This window comes from Gorilla gorilla, chromosome 10 (genome assembly GCF_029281585.2).
Source record: "Gorilla gorilla gorilla isolate KB3781 chromosome 10, NHGRI_mGorGor1-v2.1_pri, whole genome shotgun sequence".
Classification (NCBI taxonomy): Eukaryota; Metazoa; Chordata; class Mammalia; order Primates; family Hominidae; genus Gorilla; species Gorilla gorilla.
The window spans coordinates 141,457,327-141,481,312 of record NC_073234.2 but is presented as its reverse complement, the minus strand read 5'-3'; the positions used below and the strand labels follow the sequence as shown (position 1 = coordinate 141,481,312).

At 42.6% G+C, this 23,986-nt stretch overlaps 1 long non-coding RNA gene across 2 annotated transcripts in view; it reads right to left on the bottom strand.

Moving 5' to 3' along the window:
* Nucleotides 1–23,742, bottom strand: part of LOC129525918 (uncharacterized) — a 31,128-nt gene extending 7,386 nt beyond the window's left edge. The window contains exons 1-3 of one of the 2 annotated variants that reach the window (XR_008670469.2): nucleotides 23,504–23,742; nucleotides 12,354–12,512; nucleotides 4,459–4,587 (exon numbers count right to left, since the gene is read on the bottom strand). This is a non-coding gene — a long non-coding RNA (uncharacterized lncRNA). Of the gene's footprint in view, nucleotides 1–4,458; nucleotides 4,588–12,353; nucleotides 12,513–23,503 lie in introns of those variants that run through there. The other variant, XR_008670468.2, reaches the window with a different exon arrangement.
* Nucleotides 23,743–23,986: the final 244 nt, after the last annotated feature.

The window sequence follows — 23,986 nt, the reverse complement described above, 5'->3', positions numbered from 1 at the left end:
AATTGACATGTTTTCCATAAAATATATCTCATTTCTGAAGAAATACTAATATTTGAGCAAAATAAAAAGTTATCTTTTGATTCTTAATCATTTTTACTCTTTAATTTCCTGAAACTATCTTATGTTCATGCTACAAACAATTTAGTTCATTTTAAGAATACATTTATTTATGGAAGCAGCAAGTAGAGAACATTGATTTGCAATTTCAGGAGCTTGAACTGAAAGCTGTTGATTACCGAGCCCTGTTTGTAACCCAGAGGAGAATTTTGAAACCTAATTTTTGGAGGTTTTGAACGCAAGTCACTCCCACTAACTTCTACTGCCAGTGAGATGTTGGGAATTAAGTATGCATAGGAGTAATCTAAATTTCCTTCTGATAATGAATAGTAATTTAGTCTGTGTCTTCCGGGTATGGCCCCATGACTTGACTTAAAGCAGAGTTTACAATTCATAAACACGCCATCTTAAAAGTGTCTTCCCTAAGTTACAAGTTTCTGCTCTTCAGTTCTAACGCAGTCAAACTTGTCTCAAGTGAAAATTCCTTTAACCCGTATTCCACTTTTGTTTGACACTCAGTGACAAACGATGGCCCTGACAGGTTTTCCTCAATAACTGACAGCAGGTAAAAGGGTCTGCATGGAAACTTCTGCTACTTCACAGTTATAAAGTTCACATGGGGAGGCTGATTAGGGGCATGAGAGGGCCAAACTCCACAATCCAACAAATCCCCTGAGGCTGAGATTTGGATTCTGAAGGGATTCTTTCAATGCTTGTCTGTATACAAAGAATGTAGCCACCTGAACTCTAGAAGACAGATGAGAAAAATAAAATTCACCCTAAGTTATTTCTAACTTCAAAGACTACGGAGTAAAAGCCCAAAGATAGAATAATGGGGCTGGAATTTAAAATATCTTACGTCTAGAAATTTATGCTTTTACTCTAGTTCTTTTTTTCCTCTTATCTTTGTTTATTTATGTATTTACTTACTTAATTACTTATTTTTTGAGACAAGGTCTTGCCCTGTCACCCAGGCTGGAGTGCAGTGGTGCGATCTTGGCTCACTGCAGCCTTGACCTCCTGGGCTCAAGTGATCTTCTTGCTTTAGTCTCTGCAGTAGCAGGGACTACCGGTGTGCACCACCCTGCATGGCTAATTTTTTAATTTTTCTTTTTTTGGGGGGTGGGGACAGAGTTCCACTCTTGTCTCCCAGGCTGGAGTGCAATGGTGTGATCTCGGCTCACTGCAACCTCCACCTCCAGGGTTTATGCAATTCTCCTGTCTCAGCCTCCCAAGTAGCATGGTGCCTGCCACCACACTTGGCTAATTTTTGTATTTTTTTAGTAGAGACAGGGTTTCACTATGTTGGCCAGGCTGGTCCTGAACTCCTGACCTCAGGTGATCCACCCGCCTTGGCCTCTCAAAATGCTGGGATAACAGGTATGAGCCACCACGCCCGGCCTACTTTTTCTTTTGTAGAGACAGGGTCTCACTATGTTGACCAGACTGGTTTCAAACTCCTGGCCTCAAGAGATCCTCCCACCTTGGCCTCCAGGGTAGCTGGGACCACAGGCAGGAGCCACCATGCCCAGCTAATTTTTGTGTGTGTCAGGGGCGAGCAGTTTGTAAAGATGGGGTGTCGCTATTTTGCCCAGGCTGCTTTCAAACTCCTGGGCTCAAGTGTTCTTCCTGCTCCGGCCTCCCAAAGTGCTGGGATTAAAGATGTAAGCCTAATTTATTTCTTAAAACAGGAACACTGTATTACACTGTAAATAGAAATCCAGTAGTACCTACCATCACAGGAAGTAACTACAGGAAATAAGTATTGTGCAAATTAATGTGATAAAATGTTACAAAATCACAGCTATTCTTTTCTGCAGAGGCTTCTCAGTCTGGGTTTGGCTCTCTCTCTAAAACATATTACAAATTCACTGATGCCAAATAGTCTCTCTCTTTTATGTAATCAAAAGGTCTGAAGGACAATTGAAATGAAAATATGTGATTTAATGTTATTTAAAGAGGTATCTGGTGCCACCTAAAACCTAAAATCGCCCAGCATTGATGCGGGTGTGTGTGTCTTCTGCCCTGGGAAAGACTGATGTGGTCTAACAGCTTCATTTTACTGATGAGATTTTAGCACAGAGAGAGGATGTGATTTATTCAAGGTCTTTGGCAAAAGAAGCACCAGAACACAAGTCTTCAGGGTCTAAGTTCACAATCATGTAGCTATACCTCATCAATTTCTAAAAATACCAAGAAGGATGTGAACAGACACTTCTCAAAAGAAGACATTTATGCAGCCAACAAACATATGAAAAAAAGCTCATCATCACTGGTCATTAGAGAAATGCAAATCAAAACCACAATGAGATACCATCTCACGCCAGGTAGAATGGTGATCATTAAAAAATCAGGAAACAACAGATGCTGGAGAGGATGTGGAGAAATAGGAATGCTTTTACACTGTTGGTGGGAGTGGAAATTAGTTCAACGATTATGGAAGATAGCTTGGCAACTCCTCAAGGATCTAGAACCAGAAATACCATTTGACCCAGCAATCCCATTACTGGGTATATACCCAAAGGATTATAAATCATTATAATATAAAGACACATGCACACGTATGTTTATTGCAGCACTATTCACAATAGCAAAGACTTGGAACCAATCCAAATGCCCATCAATGATAGACTGGATAAAGAAAATGTGGCACATATACACCATGGAATACTATGCAGCCATAAAAAATGAGTCCGTGTCCTTTGCAAGGACATGGACGAAGCTGGAAACCATCATTCTCAGCAACACAGGAACAGAAAACCAAACACTGCATGTTCTTACTCATAAGTGGAAGTTGAACAATGAGAACATATGGACAGAGAGAGGGGAACATCACACACTGAGGCCTGTTGCGGGGTGGGGGCTAGGGGAGGGAGAGCATTAAGAGAAATTCCTAATGTAGATGACGGATGGATGGGTGCAGCAAACTACCATGGCACATGTATACCTGTGTAACAAACCTGCACATTCTGCACATGTATCCCAGAACTTACAGTATAATTTTTAAAAAAAGAAAAATAAATTAATAAAAAAAGAAATTCTGAAGTCTTGAGATTAGAATACACATTACATGGATGTGTGCGTGCTAGAACAATCTATGTACCTAAGCATTCTATGTATACCTATGTAACAAACCAGCACGTTCTGCACACGTCTCCCAGAACTTAAAGTATAATTTAAAAAAAGAAAAATAAATTTATGAAAAAAGAAATTCTGAAATCTTGAGATTAGAATACAAATTACATGCATCTGTGCTAGAACTATCTATGTACCTGAGCATTCTGTGCCCAGCAGTGTGGATAGACATCAGTTTATAGAACAGAAATGGGTTGGCACGGTGGCTCATGCTTGTAATCCCAGCACTTTGGGAGGCCAAAGTGGGTGGATCACCTGAGGTCAGGACTTCGAGACCAGGCTGGCCAACATGATGAAACCCTGTCTCTACTAAAAATACAAAAAAAAAAAAATAGCCTGGCATGGTGGCAGGCCCCTGCAATCCCAACTACTTGGGAAGCTGAGGCAGGAGAATCACCTGGACCCAGGAGGTGGGGGTTACAATGAGCCAAGATTGTGCCATTGTACTCCAGCCTGGGCAACAAGAGTGAAACTCCATCTCAAAAAAAAAAAAAAAGTACAGAAATGGTACATGCCTTTGTGAAGTTTATAACTTCACAACTAGTAAGTTATTGACTTACTAGTAAATACATCCTTTTGAAACATTGATTTGTTAATTTCAGAAGCTCTAACTGAAAGTTGTTGATTCCTGAACCTTATTTGTAATCCAGAGGAAAATTTTGAAACCTAACTCTTGGAGCTTTTGAACACAAGTCACTCTCAGTAACTTTTTTTTTTTTTCCTGTCACTGAATAACCAACCACCCTAAACTTCACGGTATAACAGGGGACAGCAAAGAAGGCCCCAAATCAAAATCTGATTGGCTGTCAGATTTTGTAAATAAAGTTTTATTGAAACACAGCCACACCCATTCATTTACTATTGTATATGGTTGCTTTTTCACTATAGTGGCAGAATTAAATAATTGCAGCAGGGACTGAATGACCCACAAAGACTAAAATATTTCCTGGTTCGTCCTTTACAGCAAAAGCTTGCAACCCCTTGGTGGAAAACAATAAAATATGTTTGAGCCAACCTAAGTGCCCAGTACTGTGCTGGGGTAAAGACAGACACTGATGTTATAAACAGACCTAACATCCGTCCCTGCAAAGTGTACACTCAAAGACCCAGTTTTTGGGGCATTTTTTGTTTGTTCATTGTTCTTTTCTTAGCACCATCACCAATAAATACATGCAAAACTAAGAACTTAATTATCTCATATAGAGAAAGCGTGTTGCTCACTCCAGATGTAATAAAAGTCCATTGTCTGGATGCAAATGCTTCTTGTGGGTGTTGATTCATGATTTTCATTCACTAAAATGACCTGCACCTTCGCCTCAATTTCTCCACTGTGAAACAGAATCCTTTCTTTCTCTGAACATGTTAGCATTTGGAACTGGCAGATCATGGTAGTACCTGGAGGTGAAGAAAGACTTGCTTCATTTCTGCCTATAGAAAATCGTTGTGTCTTCAAGTAAAACTTGATTTTTTTTCCTTATATTTCCAAACAGATTTTATGAGTGTGTTTAGGATTAGAAGTCATCACATAAAACATTAAAATGATCCTGACTTCTTAGTCTGATACAAAGGCAACTTGTCTATTCATGGACTCTGTTTGCATATGTAACTCCAATTAGTTTAATGTGAATGATGTCCACGCACCATTACTGACTCACGGCCTCCAGCTTTTTTTGGGAGAAAAAAATTATACTTACTTTTTCCCTATCATTGGTTTCCTTCCTAAAATTGTAATTCAAAGCTGCAGTTTTGATTCCTTGAAAAGCTGAGACATTAGTGGTGGGTGGAAAGACATCCATCCGTCTTAGGCTGATAATGCCCTTAATATGCCAGGGGCTTTGTGAGCCATGGCTTATGATCAATTATGCAAGTTCATTCTTCCACACCTCTAGGCTCAGATGTGAAGTCCATGTCGTAAGTAGTGAGAGCTGGTCCCTATGGTCTTAAGTTGAAAGGTTTGCTAAAAACACTAAGAACCAGCAGCCACTGGCCCACCAAGCCAAAGGCACGGTATGCAGACCACTCCTCTGGAACATGTCAGTGCAGCTCAAATCCCAGACCAAATCTGGAGGTTTTAGCCTGATGTCTGTAGGTTACATTGGTTCTCAAAGTTCTGTTTCTGAGCCTCTTTGCTTCTTTCAATGTTGATTTACACAATGTTAAAAACTGAAATAGTTGCTAACATAAAAATAAAGAGATTTCAAATCTAATTTAAGATTTCTGGTATCTCTTGAAAAAATCAGAGTATCTGTTAACACAAGGACCCCACATCTTCATGATGACAAGGTCACTCTCCTTTTGCCTTTGACATCCAGCCACTGTCCCTTCCTTTACCTGAAGCTCACAGACATTTTCCTATCCAATGCCTCATTCTACAGTTGTACACGTGCATAACATTCATACTTACTGATGTGGTTTGGCTGTGTCCCCACCCAAATCTCACCTTGAATTGTAATAATCCCCACATGTCAAGAGTGGGGCCAGGTGGAAATAATTGAATCATGGAGGCAGTTTCCCCCATACCGTTCTCATGGGAGTGAATAAGTCTCACGAGATCTGATGGCTTTATAAATGGGAGTTCTCCTGCACAAGCTCTCTTGCCTGCCACCATGTAAGACATGACTTTAATGGACTCAAACCTCTTTTTCTTTATAAATTACTCAGCTTCAGATATGTCTCTACTAGCAGCATGAGAACAGACTAACACACTTACGTATCTAATCAGAGCCCATTTATTTTTCAGTAACATTATTTACAATGCCTTCCTTCAAAAACAAACAAATAAGCAAACATCATTTGGGGATGCCCACAGCCACTTGGCAGTTACTCCCTATGTCGACAGCAAGCATTCTGGGGTCAGCCTGCCTGGTGTAAAACCTGGCCCTGATGCTTATACATCTGTATGGCAGCCGGCAAGCCCAGCTGCTTCTCTCTGCATCAGTTTCCTCATCTGTAAAATGGGGATAATATTAATATATACTTTGTAGAGTTACTGCAAGGGATTCATGGGATAATTTGTATGAAGCGCACAGGGCACAGCTTGGAAGAACAGAACCTCTTGACACAGGTTGGCAGTTGCTACCGTTATAACCACGACTACCTTACCACAAATGACCTCCTGCTGGTGACTGCTGTTCTCAGTTCTTCTGTCCCATGACTGACTTTCACCTGCACTCTGTTGGGCATCGAATCACACTCTAAACTGCTTTACAGACTCTAGCTGAAGTGATTTCACCACAAATAAGATCATGTCGTCTAGACACTTCAGCAGCTTTAGGGTCTTTCTTTTGCTCTTATAATGAAGACAGTGCAACCCACTGGAGTCCATGATGCCCAGTGTGGCCTGGTGCCTGCGCTTCTCCAGCCTCAGCTCCTCCCTGCCCCAGCTCCCTTTGTGTTTCCATCCTCAGGGACCTTCTTTGGGTTCCTGGTATTCACACAGATTCTGTGCCCCAGGCCTTTTGCTCATGCTGCACTCCTTTTGTGGGTGCTCTCCTCTCCCCTCTGCACTTCCTAAACATCTACTTGTTCTTCTCTTGACATCTCAGTGATGTAAGATATTTCTCCTCAGTCCTTTTGCAAGCTGGGGACCTCCAGCTGGTGATGCCCCACCAGGACCCACTCAGCCATGCTGGCATGCCCCTGCTCACCTGTGTTATAGCTTGTGCCTGCATTCAGTGGTTCCCAAGCTCTTGTCCCACACCCAAGAAGAATGAGGATATGTGGGACATTGAAGGGAGGAGGGCAGAGAAGAATTTTATTGAGTGACAGAACAGATTTCAATGGAGAAGGCATGTTGGGGATGGTCCCTGACCCCAGCAGTTGGGTGATTCTCACCTCCCCGTGTAGCTGGGTCTGGGGCTTTTTACGGCCCTAGGTAGTATTGGAAAAGGCAACATTCGATTAGTTAAAAGGAATTATTCAGAAAGAACCAATCGGGAAAGGGCAGGCAAACAGGAACAGAAGTTCTCACTCTGGGTCATGGGTTTCATTTGGGATCAGCAGTCTGGGCTTTTGGCCTTCATTCTGTTTTTGGCTTGAAGGTGGGGTTTCAACCGAGATCCATCCCTGTCTGTCTAGGCATTTTGCTGCCTCCTGTCTCTATCATTAGTAGACACATTCCCACAGAAGCCTCCTTGACATCCCAAAGGGATACAATCTTCCCTCTTCTGCTATTAGGGGACCATGTGCTGCTCCCTAGCAGCTCTTGTCACTAATAAAAAGATAAGTTTCATGTTTGGCTCTGAGATCGTTTGCTTATTTTTCCTTCATTATACTGGGGCAGAGGCCAAGTCAAGTTCCATACACTCTTATGTCCTCAGGACCCAGCACAGAGCTGGGGCCCAGTAAACATGGGACCAAAGGAACAACTGACAGGGGCTGACTTATATTTAATTAAGTCAGTTGAACTCATTTAAATCCTAAAGTGAAGCTCTTTGTAATGCAAATAGCTGCCCCTGATTTATTTGTAATGTTGGTTTTATTTTCACATAGCAAGTTACTAGCAGTGAATTATGTCCCCAGTGATAGTCTTTTGGGAAATAAATGAACTAATTCTAGTTTAGTTGGGGTTTCTCACCTTAAAAATAGCTCACATTTCATGTGCCACTAACAGTTTTAAACGAAGTAATTTGGTTCTGTGTTTGCCCTGAAGAGAGCAATCTTATTCTACATGACAATCTTCTGGAAAAATGATCCTGGTGAAGTGATTTTTTTTCTCTTTCCCTCCTTACCCCATGTACCCCAAAGCCTAGAGATCTATAATTGAAATGACAATCGTACCCCAAAACTCTTCATGTCCTAATCTCTGGAACCTGTGATTATATTACTTTCAGTGGCAAGATGGGATTAAGGTTGCAGATGGAATTAAGGTTGCTAACCATCTGACCATGGGATGGGGAGATTATCCTAGGATTATCCTGATTAAGGCCAGGTGCTGTGGCTCACATCTGTAATCCAGCATTTTCAGAGGCCAAGGTGGGTGGATCACTTGAGGTCAGGAGTTCAAAACCAGGCTGGCCAACATGGTAAAACCCCGTCTCTACTAAAAGTACAAAACAATTAGCTGGACATGGTGGCAGGGACCTGTGATCCCATCTACTCAGGAGGCTGAGGCAGGAGAATCACTTGAACCTGGGAGGTGGAGCTGCAGTAAGCCAAGATCTTGCCACTGCACTCCAGCCTGGGTGACAGAGCGAGACTCCATCTCAAAACAAAAACAAAATGATTATTCAGGCAGTCCCGATGTAATCACAAGGGAACTTACAAGTGGAAAGGGAGGCAGAAGAGAGAGGACAGAGAGATGGCAGCATGAGACGAACTCAGCTAGGAGTTGCTGGCTTTGTAGATGGAAGGGGCCAGGAGCCAAGGAATACAGGCAGCTGCTAGCATAGCAGTCTTTCTCTCCTTAGCTCAGCTAGGTCCAAGTTCTTGTCTCACGACCAGGAAAATTTAGGCTCATTGACACCAGAGAGTAAGTGGAGTATAATTTATTAAGCAAAAGGAAAATTTTCGGTGGAGATGGAATGAGAGGGGTGGTTCCCCCACCCAAAGGCAGGAAAGTGCCCCATGTGGCAGCATCTGGGGCCTTTTAAGGACTCAGAATGGAGAGTTTGTGCTGATTGGTTTGTGAGTGTGCAAAAAAGGTTAAAGCAAAGACACCATTCAAAAGTGAGCAGAACAGTGTAGAAAACCAATTAGGAAAGGGTAGGTATATGTAAAATAGGTAAAGGGTGGGGATCAATCCAAGGAAATTTCACCAAATAAGAACATGAGTTCTCAATCTGGTCTGAGGATTTAACTTGTGGCTTGGTTTTTAGGCCTTACACTGTCTTTGGCTTGGAGATGGGGTTTCACCAAGGACCTGCCCCTATCTGCCTAGGCATTTGGCTGCCTCCTGCCTCTCTCACTACAAGCTGGAAACCCCAAGAAAATGGATTATCCCCTATAATGTCCAGAAAGAAACACAGTCCAGCAGACACCTGAGCTTTAGGCCAATGAGCTCTGTGCAACACTTCTTCTGCCTTTCAGAATTGTAAGTTAATAAAGTTAAGTTTTAAGCCACTAAGTTTGCAGAAATTTCTTACAGCAGCAATAGGAAAATAATCCAGGTACACCACATGTTAGTGCATCTCACTTTATTGTGAGATGTTGTGAGATGGGATATTGTGCATATTCCCAAATATGCATTTTTTACAAATTGAAGGTTGTGGCAATCCTGCCTCAAGCAGTTCTACAAGTGTCATTTTTCCCAACAGTGTGTGCTCGCTTCAAACTCTGTGTCACCTTTTGATAACTCTCACAATATTTCAAACGTTTTCATTATTATTATATCCATTATGGTGAACTGGGATCGGTGATGTTACTATTGAAATTGTTTTGGGATGCCACAAATGGCACCCACACAAGATGATCAATTTAATTGATAAATGTATATGTTCTGACTGCCTCACCAAGCAGACATGTCCCTGTCTCTCCTCCTCTCCTCAGGTCTCTCTATTCCCTGAGAAAAACCAATCCTGAAATTAGGCCGGTTAATAACCCAACAACAGCCTGCCTGTGTTCAAGTGAAAGAAGAGTTGGATGTCTCTCACTTTTAATCAGAAGCTAGAAAAGATTAAGCTTAGTGAGGAAAGCATGTTGAAAGCCAAAATAGGCTTAAATCTAGACCTCTTATGCCAAACACTTACCCAAGTTGTAAAACCAAACAAAAAGTGTTTGAAGGACATTAAAAGTGATACTCCAGTGAACACATGAATGATAAGAAAGCAAAACAGTCTCCTTGGTGATATGGGGAAAGTTTTAGTGGTCTGGATAGAAGAACAAACCAGCTACAACACTCCCTTAAACTGAAGCCTAACACAGGGCAAGGCTCTGACTCTCTTTAATTCTATGAAGGCTGAGAGAAATGAGGAAGTTACAAAAGAAAAGTTGGAAGCTAGCAGAGGTTAATTCATGAGGTTTAAGGAAAGAAGCCATCTCCAGAACTTAAAGGTGCAAGGTGAAGCAGCAAGTGCTGATGGAGAAGCTGAAGCAAGTTATCCAGAAGATCTAGCTAAGACCATTGATGAAGGCTACATTAAACAACAGATTTTCAATGTAGACAAAACAGCCTGCTATTGTAAGAAGATGTCTTCTAGGACCTTCATAACTAGAGAGAAGTCAATGCCTGGCTTCGAAGCTTCAAAGTACAGGCTGATGCTCTTGTTGGGAGCTAATGCAGCTGGTGACTTTATGTTGAAGCCAATACTCCATTCTGAAAATCCGAGGGTGCTTAAGAATCACGTTCAATCGACTCTGCCTGTATTCTATAAATGAAACAACAAAGGCTAGGTGACAGGACATGTGTTTACAGCATGCTTACTGAGTGTTTTAGGCCTGTTGTTGAGACCTACTGCTCAGGAACAAAAAGATTCCTTTCATATTACTGCTCATTGACAACACACCTGGTCACACAAGAGCTCTGATGGAGATGTACAAGGAAATTAATGTAGTTTTCATGCCTGCTAATACAACATCCATTCCGCAGCCCATGGATCAAAGAGTAATTCTGGTTTTAAAGTTTTATTATTTAAGAAATACATTTTGTAAGGATATAGGTGGCTTAGATGGTGATTCTTTTGATGGATCTGGGTAAAGTAAATTGAAAGCCTCCAGAAAGCATGCACCTTTCAAGATGTCATTAAGAACATCTATGATTCACAGGAGGACCAAATATCAACACTAACAAGAATTTAGAAGAAGATGATTCCAACCCTCATGCATGACTTTGAGGGATTCAATACTTCAGTAAAGGAAGTAACTGCAGATGTGGTAGAGATAGCAAGAGAACTAGAATTAAGAGTGGAGCCTGAAGATATGACTGAATTGCTTAAATTTCATGTTAAAACTGTAACAGATGAGAAAAATTGCTTCTTACGGGTGAACAAAGAAAATGGTTTCTGAGTTGGAATCTACTCCTGGGGAAGATGCTATGAACATTGATGAAGTCACAACAAATAATTTACAATATTATATAAAGTGAATTGATAAAGTAGCTGCAGGGTTTTACAGGATTGACTCCAATTCTGAAATAAGTCCTACTGTGGGTAAAATGCTATCAAACACCATGCATGCTACAGAGAAATTTTTTGTGTAAAGAAGAGTTGGTCTATGTGGCAAACTTCACTGTGGTCTTATTCCACAAAATTGCCACAGCCACCACCCTGATCAGTCAACCACCATCAACATCTAGGCAAGACGCTCCATCAGCAAAAATACTATGATTGGCTGAAGGCTCAGATGAGCATTAGCATTCTTTTAGCAATAAAGGGATTTTTAAAATTAAGGTATAGTCATTGTTTTTTTGACATAATGCTATTGCACACTTCATAGACTAGAATATAGTGTGAAGACAACTTTTAAATGCACTGAGAAACCAAATACATTTGTGTAACTTGCTTTATTGCAATATTCAGTTGATTGTGGTGGTCTGGAACCAAGCCCACAATATCTCCAAGGTATGCCTGTGCAAGGTCTACACCAACAACTCACACAGCAAAGTCATGAAATCCACTCTGTAGGCCAGATTAAGGTTTCCCTGTCACGTGATTGTGCCCAATGAAATTAATTCTTTCTTCCTTTACAAAGGCTTTACAGCACATTGTACATCTAATATAGCAGATTCTCTAAACTGCCTCTCTAACATTCCTCGTCTACTTTTTTATTGGCTTTACAGAACCCATATTTTCTTCTGAACATTATATGCCTAGCTTAATTTTTTTCCATCACCACATTCTCCCTTGCACCTGGGGTGGCCAGTTGATCCCATTCTGGCCCATGAGACACTGTCATAAGTTTATGGAAGGGTGGTAGTTCTGGAAATGGTTTTGCTGTCCTAATAAAGGGCAAGACATGACTGTCATTACTCCTTTTACATTCTTCTTATTCTTTTTTTGGGGGGGATGGGAATGTGACTGCTGGAGCTTCAGCAGCCATTTGCAACTATGAGGAAAATGTCCATAAAATTGAAAAGGCATTCACCTAGATTATACTGAGGAGCTGCTAAAGTAAAGCCAAAAAATCTCTACATTTATTGATATAAGAAAAATAATTCTCTATGTATGCTATTATGGTTATCCAATTGCAATTGTGATTGATACCCAATAGCAAAGTACAATACTCACCACACTGTGCAGTCATTACAGAGAATAATGCAAATGTCCATCTCTTCTAAGTTCTTGGGGGGCATTCTCCACTCCTCTGCATTTCTCAAAGTCCCCAGCACAGTGTCTGCTCTGCTTTCTTAAGTCAATGGTGAGAAATATCCACGTTGACTGAGTTATCTACAAGAATACTGAAAATTATCCAAGGAATCTAATTCAACAAGAATTTATAAACTCTTGCTGTGTGCCAATCATTGTTCCTGATTCTGGACTTAACAGGGGAATAAAGTACTACTCCTACCCTAAAAAAATTCACAGTGTCCTGGAGAGAAAAAACAGTTTCTCAAATACAAGGTGATAAGTGTTGCAATAAGGATATGTAAAATATAGCAGCAACACACCATTGACAAAGTGTTTGTCATTAACTGCTTTCAGCTACAGCAAATGCAGTCTCAACATGCTTATTCAAAAGAGGGTCATTATGTCCATTAGGAAGACTACACACCAAGTGGGTCCCCGAGTGTGTTGACTCAGTGGCTGAACCACGACAACAGGGGCTAGGTTCTCAGTTTCTCTGTTGAAGTTCGTGATGGTTTCCTCTACAGGTTGGTAGCCAGAGGCTGGCAGAAGTTCCAGGAGCTCCATAGAGTTATGGCAATATTCACAGAACTGTTTCCTTCTTTCTCGGCTGTCCCTCGGGAGAAAGGAATATTTTCCTAGAATTCCATAGCAGAATTCCCCTCCCACCTTATTAATCAGAGTTGGGAGCTGGGTGAGGAAATGGGATTACCTTGGTAAAAATCAAACTCATGCTGGTGCCAGATTGAGGGGTCAGGTCCCCAGAGGCACGTGGATGGGGTCAGAAAGAGGGGTTGCCTTCAGTTAGGAAGAAAGACAAGAGTGATAGGTTGTGGGAAGGCAACTCACACTTTCCACTATGGACATGCAGTTCTATAGAGATTCAGCATTTGATAGTTGGGTAGTTTGTTTAAATTACAAACATTTAATAGTATACTTACAGACCGGGCATGTTGGCTCACACCTGTAATCCCAGCACTTTTTGAGGCTGAGGTGGGTGGATGACTTGAGGCCAGGAGTTCTAGACCAGCTTGGCCAACATGGTGAAACCCTATCTCTACTAAAAATACAAAAATTAGCTGGGAGTGGTGGCGGTCGCCTGTAATCCCAGCTACTCGGAAGGCTGAGGCAGGAGAACTGCTTGAATCCAGGAGGCCGAGTTTGCAGTGAGCTGAGATCATGCTACTGCATTCCAGCCTGGGCAACAGAGCAAGATTCCGTCTCAAAACAAACAAACAAATATAGTACATTTACATTTAATAGTTAGATAGTTTGTTTAAACTACAAAACATTAGGGAATGAGTTATAGTGAGTCACCCAAAAGTTACAAAGCTGTCTTTTGCTTGTGCCTATTTTTTAGTATTTTGGAAATTTTTCTGCTGACTCCTCATTTTTCAGTGTTTCTTCTTCTTCTTCTTCTTCTTCTTCTTCTTCTTCTTCTTCTTCTTCTTCTTCTTCTTCTTCTTCTTCTTCTTCTTCTTCTTCTTCTTCTTCTTCTTCTTCTTCTTCTTCTTCTTCTTCTTCTTCTTCTTCTTCTTCTTCTTCTTTTGTTCTTTTTTTGAGATGGAGTCTTGCTCTGTTACCCAGGCTGGAGTGCAGTGGTGCGATCTCAGCTCACTGCAACCTCCGCCTTCCAGGTTCAAGTGATTCTCCTGCCTCAGCCTCCCAAGTAGCTGGGATTACAGGTGCGTGCCACCACACACAACTAATTTTTGTATTTTTAGTAGAGACTAGGTTTCACCATGGTGGCAAGGCTGGTCTCGAACTCTTGACCTCAAGTGATCTGCCCACCTCGGCCTCCCAAAGTGCTGGGATTACAGGCATGAGCCACTGCACCCAGCCCTCAGTGTGTTTTTTAATATAATAAAGGACTGAAGATGTACCACAGTTTTTAAGAAGAAAAAGCATTTTCAAATGGAAACTAAAGATTATTTCAACATAATCCTGTCTGCTTCTGGAAGAGTGTGAAGATTATTCTAAAAAATTCAATTAAGCAATTCAATTAACCAGTGTGTATTGAGTATTCACTACGTACCAGACAAGTTGGCATTTGAAAATTTAAACATAAGGAAAAGAGTCACGCTGATTGTCACTTCTTCCACATGCACAATTTAGAAAATTGATGCCACTTTATCAAACCACAGCTATTTACTGCATCCCTACTATGTGCAAGGCATGTTCCTAGAAGCACTGACAATTTGAGAAATCATTTCAATAGGGATAAATAAAAATGATTTTTAAAACGTATTTGCTTTGATGGATGAGTTGATTATCGATTGAGATCAAGTTATTTAAGATTCAGTTTAAGGAGGAAGCTATAAATATTTAGGATTCTTGAAGTTGAAAGTGCTTGAGCACGCGGAATTGAATGGAAGGATGAGGAGTCATTTAGCTCTTACGTAGGAGAAAATAGGAATTAGACGCTATCCCAGCAGTATCAGTTCTCCCAGGAAAAACTACCAGGCTTGCTCCTTGCCCCTGAGGTTTGCGGTCTCCAAAGTGTTTCTTCATCCCTAGTAATTCAATTTCTAAGGGGCTCCCTTTACATAAAACATAATGTGACGATGCCCCTAGAGTCACAGAACCAAGTGACCTGCCTCTATCACACACACCAAAATGCTCTAAATTCACCTCCCTGGTACAGAGGTATTGAAGGAAACTGCAATTTGCCACCTGGAATCCCCACAACACCATACTCGCAGCTGGCCCTGACCTGACCTCATTAAAAACACTCCAGTAAATGGATTCCTCAATCAGCCATCTCACCTAGACCTCTGCGTGCTGCCCTGTCCCCTGTGCTTGCCTCTCCATCCTAAAACCCTGCAAGGACTGCAGCTTTCTAGGAAGCCAGCAGCTTAAATGCTTCCACAGCTTCTCCATTCTGAACCCAATACCAGACACCTCTTTTGCACTTAGCAGCTGTGAGGTCCTCAGACAGGTGGGTGGAACCCAGAGGGTGCAAGTAGAAACCGAGACTTGTTAGTGTCTGGTTTTAATATATTGGGAAGGACCCCAGATGTCATGCAATAGCCTCTCATTCAGATTCAGAGAGGAGACATGGGGAGCCCAACCTCACAGCCTCTGCCTCTGAATTACAATACGGAATTCTTTCTACTACCGCTGAATTTCCCTGTGCAGGTAGGGGGTGGGGGAAGTTCAGGTGTCCTGGGTAAGGGGACATGATATCTTCATTTCAGCCATTGGACAGTTTGTTTTTCAGCAAACATCCTGTGTCTCTGGGACAGAGCACTTGGGCTGTGCTCAGAAGAAGGGCCCAGACCTTCTATACATGGCTTCAGGGAGAGATGACACTACTGATCCGGTCACATTCTGCCTTCTCCTCCCTTTTTCTTTCTTTCTTTCATTCTTTTTTTTTTTTTTTTTTTTTTTGAGATGGAATCTTGCTCTGTTCCACCCAGGCTAGAGTGCAGTGGTGCAATCTCGGCTCACTGCAGCCTCCACCTCTGGGTTCAAGCAATTCTCCAGCCTCAGCCTCCCGAGTAGCTGGGATTACAGGCACGCACCACCACACCCAGCTAATTTTGTATTTTTAGTAAGGACAGGGTTTCACCATGTTGGCCAGGCTGGTTTCGAACTCCTGACCTAAGGTGATCCACCCACCTCGGCCTCCCAAAATGTTGAGATTACAGGTATGAGCCACCACACCTGGCCATCCTTCCTGTTTCTTGAATCTCCACAGAAACAGATTTTATTCAGGTCTTATCTAGGGACTTTTTGAGATATAGAAGATAGGTGATGCCAACGATTAGTTGTGATTTGGATCAGGGACTAATAAGGTAAAGTGACATTCTCTCAGATTCAAAAAGTGATTCAGAAAAGTACACAATTGCAGGTGCTGGGTCTCTAGGCTCTTCCCCAGGTGCCTGGATTCCAACTTTTGTAGCCTAAATGTTCAACTGACAGAACAGGCCATCTCTGTGAAGGTTTGCCAGGGAAGAAAGTACAAAGCCAGGCAAACATCGTGGTTGCTCCCACTTATGTTTTTCCTAAAATAGTATTGCAAACTTAATGTGTATGTGAACCAGGCCCTCCTGCTTCAGCTCCTGGTTCCATTGCTATTGGGGTCTGGGGTTTCTGGCTTGAAAATGAAGTATCTTAGAATTAAACAGGGGCAGTCCAAAAGTTTTTCTTATTAGCAGCCTAAAGTAACACCCTGGCCAAAATCATTCTGCTATTTTTCTAATATATGCTTAAATGCCATATTCCAATGTACTCCAATCTCTAGAACCAGATAGTACTAGTCAAATCCCTAACACCAAGGTTTCTTTACTCCTATAAATTTATGCAGGCATGGTCAGCATGAGGTTCGCTTTTGAACACCTGGGCTGGTGGGGGCAGGGCAGGGGCTTGTGTGACTATTTTCCCTAACTGTCCATTTCAACTAGGTCTTTCTGGATCCTTTAGAGAAATCAACAATTGTTACAGTAGGTGCAGATTGAGAGACACAGGGCACAGAAAGGTCTGGAGAATGTCTAAGTGGAGCCTAGTCATAGACTCTTTAGGAACTAATAACATCAGCCACATGGTGATTAGAAGGCCTTTCCCCAACCCCTCCTCAATCAAGTAATTCATAACCAACAAACCTCCAAGCTCACTGCAAACACTACTTACTGCTTAATTTTTTTAAAAAAAGAAATACTGTGATGGTAGGGAAGATGGAAAATGCAGTCTTATAATAAATATATTCCTGTAAACACAGGTTTGTAGCTTTAAAAGATCTCACCAGGTGTGGTAGTGGCTCACTCCTGTAATCCCAGCACTTTCGGAGGCCAAGATGGGGGGATTGCTTGAGCCCAGGAGTTCAAGACCAGCCTGAGAAACATAGTGAGACCCTGTCTCTTCTAAAAATTAAAATTAAAAAAAAAATAGCCAGGCATAATCGCACATATATGTGGTCCCAGCTGAGGTGAGAGGACGGCTTGAGCCCAGGAGGCCAAGGCTGCAGTGAGTCATGATGGTGCCACTGCACTCCAGCCTGGGCAACAGAGCAAGACCCTGTCTCAAAAAAATGTGTATATATATTTTTATATAAAATGTGTGTTTATATATATATATATATATGTAAACATTGTGTAAGTATGTGTGTATCTAATATGTGTATATATGTATATGGCCAGGAGCTGTGACTCACACTTTGGGATCCCAACCTTTTGGGAGGCCGAGGCAAGTGGATCCCTTGAGCCCAGGAGTTCAAAGCCAGCCAGGGCAGCATAGCAAAACCCTACCTGTACAAAAAAAAATACAAAAATTAGCCAAGTATGGTGGCACGTACCTGTAGTCCCAGTTACTCTGGGGGCTGAGGTGGGAAGATTGTTTAAGCCTGGGAGGCAGAGGTTGCAGTGAGCTATGATCATGCCACTGCACTCCAGCCTGGGCCATAGAGTGAGACAATGTCTAAAGAAAAAAAAATTTCACAGTGAAACATAGCAGATGATTACTCTGTTTCCTAAATTTAAAATGAAGTATTTAAAAAGTAATTTCACGTGACTCCAAAGTCAGATCATTACTAGCCACAGAGCAGTTAAAACTTCTGTGTCCTCATTCTGAGAATAAGAGAGATCAGTGAGAAGATTTTTACATTCACTGAGTGCTTTATTTGTACCATGCCAGCTACAGGTACCATTTCATCAAATTATCACAACAACCCCGTGAATTAAAAACTATTCACCCATTTTACTGATAGAGGAATTGAAGCACAATTAGAGCACCAAACCAGGCCAGTCTGACTCCTTATCCTGCAATGTTGAGATCTGTACCTCCTGTATTTCTAAATATAGGACTGATACAGAAGGGCTCCTGACTGAACCCCACTGTTAAGCCTGGAACCACAGCCCTAAGTGAAAACGGCTGACCCTGTTTTTCCACCCAAATTTTGCCTTTTTGGTCTACCATGCCCCTATCCTGTGCCCATAAAAAGACTTCAGCTGACACAGCAACACAGGTGGCTGAGTGTCAGGGATACTAGTGGCCGAGCGCTGGGGATACCAGTGGCTCAGCAGCAAGGATACAGGTGGCTGAGTACTGAGGATACAAGTGGCTAAGCAGGAAGCAGAGAAGGAACTGAGTGTCAGAGACTGGATAGACACAGCTAACCTCAGATGGTGCAGCTTTGGAGAGGGCCCCAGCCAGAGATGGCCAGACTTCAGGGAAAGATCACCTTCTTCCCACACCATCCCCTTTCCAACTCCCCATCCTGCTGAGAGCCACTTCCATTGTCCAGTAAAATCCTCCATATATGCTACCCATCAATCCATTCATGTGACCTGCTTCTTCCTAGATGCTGGACAAGAACCCAGGTGCCAACAGGGCAGGGGCTGTCACCCTGACCCTCCACTGAGCTGGTTGGCACTTGGCCAACCCTGGGTGACAGAGCTGAAAGGGCATTGGTTGTAATACACTTGGACACTGCTGTGGGGCTGCACAGAGCCTGCTCCCACCAGAGAGGAGTGACTGGCTGGTTTCAGTATTCATTCGCTCCAGTTCCCACACTTGCTCCCTCACACACTCCCTCTCACAAGGGGTTTGAGCATGTGGCAGCCGAGTAAACGAGCCACACCCCTGTCGCAAGTTCCACAAAGGGATCAAGGGAATTATCCCATCTCAGAACCAGCCCTTTAAGTTTGCTGATGAGCTTTTCTTTTGGTTTGAGTTCTTCAGGAAGCAGGCCCTATGTGAAGGATTGCAGTGCCTGTGATTTATGAAAGAGTTAATCTCAGGACAACAAGAAGTAAGAGGGAGAAGAAAAGCAAGGATGTGATTCAAGGTAAAGTCTCAACCCTGTCTGATCCTACAGGATGTGTGAAACCACACCTCAGTCTATACTGCCTAGAAACAAAAGGCCGGGGCTTCTGTGTCCCCACACAATTCAGCCACTGGCTATGGGTTGCTCCAGGGGTGTGTAAATGCCCAGGTGCTTCTCCTGTCCCAAGGTGAGGCTGCCCTAGTAGCTCAAGGCTCTCCTTGGAGTGCCACTACTCTGAGGCGTTCAAAGAGCACAGAATACTGGCAAAGGGGACTCGAGAGGACCTGGGCAGGACACCTGTTCTGAGCACTTTCTACTCATCCTGCTGGTGAGGGAGGGAATCCTCACCCTAAATAGAAGACGGGTGAACACATAGCACCTAAAACTGCACAGGTGAGGTAGACTGTAGCTTGTGAGCCACATATACTCACAGAATGGGAGAGGTCAGTGAACACCAGACACCCCTCAGGGGAACACAGAGACTGCAATCAAGAACCTTGCAGCACCACTCATAATAGCAACACATGGACTCAACCTAGATGCCCATCAATGAAGGACTGAATAAAGAAAATGTGGTACAGATACACCATGGAATACTATGCACCAGGAAATACTGTGTATCTATGTAGCTATGAGATCATGGCCTTTGCAGCAACATGGATACATCTGGAGGCCGTTATCCTAAGTGAACTAAGGCAGGAACAGAAAACAAAATACCACATGTTATCACTCAAAGTGGAAGCTAAACATTGCATACACATGGACTCAAATAAGGAAGCAGTACTTACTGGGACCTTTTAAGGGTGCAGGATGGGAAAAGGGTGAAGAATGAAAAACTACCTATCAGGTATAATGCTGATTACCTAGGTGACAAAATTATCTGTACACCAAACCCCTGAGACATGCAATTTATCCATGTAACAAACCTCCACATGTACCCTTCAAAACTAAAATAAACGTTGGAAAGCAAAAAAAAAGAACAAAGTGAACCATCAGGAGCTGTAGGAAGCAGGCTTTGTAGTAACAAAAGAATGTGAGAATGTGGTGCCCCTGGTTCTGACAGGAGGATGTGATTGACTTGATTCAATGATTCTGTGAAATAGCAGGGAAGAAAAATTGGTTAGGTTGAGGACATGGTGGAGTGCAAGCAGTCCAGTCCACAGATGAACTAGCTGGGTAGGGGGCATATCTTTTCAGCTGGGGAGGAGGCATATCTGATGAGAGTAGCGAACACCCAGTTAGTCTTGGAGGCCCTCCAAGGCCCAAAGATGTCAAGACAACCCGTGAAATAATAGGCCCTACACTACAGCATCCCTAATATAAATATAGTCAATTACACAAGAAGTGAGTGGAGGAGAGGAGACTGATGCAGGGGGCATTAGGCTGTTCTTGCATTGCTATAAATAAATACCTCAGACTGAGTGATTTATAAAGAAAATAGATTAAATTGACTCATCGTTCTGCAGGCTATACAGGAAACAGTGCCAACATATGCTTCTGGGGAGGCCTCAGGAAGCTTTTAGTCATGGCAGAAGGTGAAGAGGGAGTAAGCACTTTACAAGGCAAAAGCAGGAGCCAGAGAGAGAAGATTGGAAAAGGGAGTTGCCACACACTTTCAAATAACCAGATCTCATGAGCACTCACTCACTATGTGAAGACAGCACCAAGCCATGAAGGATCCAGTCCCGTGATCCAGACGTTTCCCATCAGACCCCACCTCCAGTATTGGGGATTACAATTCAACATGATATTTGGGCAGGGACAAATATATAAACTATATCAACCCCAGCCCCTCCCAAATTTCATGTTCTTCTCACATTGCAAAATACAATTATGCCTTACCAACAGTCCCCCAAAGTCTTAACACATTCCAGCATTAACTTAAAAGTCCAAAGTCTCATCTGAGACATGGCAAATTCCTTTCACCTATGAGCCTGTAAAATAAAAAAGTAGTTAGTTATTTCCAAGATACCCTGAGGTTATAGGCATTGGGTAAACGTTTCCATTCCAAAAGGGAGAAATTGGCCAAAAGAAAGGGCCACAGGCCCCATGGACATTTGAAACCCAGTAGGGCAGTGATTAAACCTTAAATCTCTGAAATAATCTCCTTTGACTCCATGTCCCACATCTAGGGCACACTGATGCAAGAAGTGGTGTTCCAGGGCCTTGGGAACCTCCACCCCTGTGGAGATTTTCCCTGTGAAAAAGCCATGAAAACCCTGTGCCTTTTTCATACTGAGGCTACAAGTTGCCAGTGGATCTACATTTCAGGGTATAGAGGATGGTGGCCCCCTTCTCACGGCTCCTCTAGGCAGTGGTTCCATTAGGGACTCCATGTGGAGGCTCCAACCCCACATTTCCCCACCTCACTGCCTTAGTAGAAGTCCTCTGTGAGGGCTCTTCTCCTACAGCAGACTTTGGTCTGGCCATCCAGGCTTTTCCATACATCCTGTGAAATCTAGGTGGAGGCTGCCAATCCTCAACTTCTGCACTCTGTATGCCCACAGGAATAACACCATGTGGAAGCTGCCAAAGCTTATGGCTTGCACTCTCTGGAGCTGCAGCCCCAGCTGTAGCTGAGCCCCATTGACCTAAGGCTGGAGCCAGAGTGGCAGGGATGTTGGGGAGAAGTGTCTTGAGATTACACAGGGTAGCAGGGCCCTGGGCCTGACTCATAAAACCATTCTTCCTTCCTAAGATTTTGGACCTGCGATGGGAGAGGCTGCCACAAAGTTCTCTGAAATGCCTTGGAGTCCTTTTCCCGATAGTCTTGACTATTAGCACTTGGGTCTCCTTTAGTCATACAAATTTCTCTAGTAAGTGGCTGCTCCACAACCTGCTTGAATTCCTTTCCTGAAAAAGCTTTTTCTTTCTCTGCCATATGGCTGCGCTGCACATTTCCCAAACTCTTACACTCTGCTTCTTGTGTAAATATATGTTCCAACTTTAAGTCATTTATTTGCTCTTGCATCTGAGCGTAGGTTGTTAGAAGCAGCCAAGCCACAGCTTGAATGCTTTGTGGCTTAAAAATTCATTCCACCAGATACCCTAAATATTTAGTCCAAACTTCCACAGATCCCTAAGGCATGGACACAATACAGCCATGTTCTTTGCTAAGGCATAACATGTGTGACCTCTGCTCCAGTTTCCAATAGGTTCTTCATTTCCATCTGCGACCTGTTGAGCCTGAACTTCATGGCCTACATCACTATCAGCATTTTGTCACAACAATTTAAGCAGTCTTTAAGAAATTCCAAACTTTCCCCCATCTTCCTGTCTTCTGAGACCTCCAAAATCTTCCAACCTCTGCCTATTACCCAGTTCCAAAGTCACTTCCACATTTTTAGGTATCTTTATAGCAATGCCCCACTTTTCAGTACCAATTTTCTGTATTAGGCTGTTCTTGCATTGTTATAAATAAATACCTGAGACTGGGTAATTCATCAAGAAAAGAGGTTTAATTGGCTCATGGTTCTACAGACTGTACAGGAAGCATAGTGCCAGCGTCTGCTTCTGGGGAGGCCTCAGCAAGCTTTTACTAGTGGCAGAAGGCAAAGTGGGAGCAGGCACTAAACCTGGTGAAAGCAGGAGCAAGAGAAGGGGTTGGGGGATACGACACATTTTTAAATGACCAGATCTCATGTGAACTCGGAGTGAGAGTTCACTTATCACCAAGGAGATGGTCCAAGCCATTCATGAGGGATTCGCCTTCCAGAAGGAAACACCTCCCACAAGACCCCACCTCCAACACTGAAGATTACTTCTCACCATGAGATTTGGAGGGTGAATCCAAACTGCATCACAGGGTTTCTCATCCTCCTAATTAGAGAGCATCACAGTGGATGGTTTCGCCCACCCCTGCCATGATTGCCTAATCATAATATTAATGCACAAGTCACTGCACTCTCCATACCTAAGTCTCTGGCAGAAAAGCAATATTCAATTAGAGTACTTAATAAAATATAGACACTATTTGTAAGATTCCCTTCGAATAGACCTCAGTGATTTTTCTCCCTCAGTTATAATGACGGACTGAGTTCAGGATTCCCCCAGATCATGAGAGTTTAGAAACTACCATCAACACTCCACACTGTTCCCAGATACTAATGAGGGGCTCCTTGTATTGAGCAACTTGTTATAAATCTGGTATGAATCTTGGAGTAGAGCCAAAGAATATGATGAAAGTGAGACAGTGATCAAAGGAAACTTGGGGTGACAGAAGAGCTTTTTCTTATTTCCCTTCATTTACCGAGAAGTCCTGTTAGAATCACCAGGCAGATTTCAATGTGAGATGATGATTAAAATAAGCAGAAGCATATTATTCACATACCAGTAAGATAAATTGCTGATGATTAAAGTGTAAATCTTGGTGCCCTAAATTGACGATCTCTGCAGGTTTTGTGCACCATTTGTAAATGGCATTATCTTGTCAACTTGGATTTTGGGCAATTTCTTTTCTTTCATTGAGCAACAAACAACATGGCTCTCCCAGGCAACTAACTTGCTACCTAGAGAATGCCTTTGTTCTTGAATTCTAGGAACCAGAATTTGGAATGGAAGCACAAAATTGCAGTGTCTAATAGCCCTTTTCCAAGTCTTCATGAAGTCCGGTCACATGAATGAGAGCCCTTTCTTACGTTTTCCACTGAGGCGTTCTCTCCTACCCCTTCTCACAGTGACCATGTAAGTGCAGAACCAGGTAAAGATAATTTAATTGATGAACTTCCCCTTAAGGAGCCAGGGTGAACACTTAGCAGAAAAACAAAACAAAACAAAACAAAAAACCTTGGACTTTGGGTGATAATGATGTGTT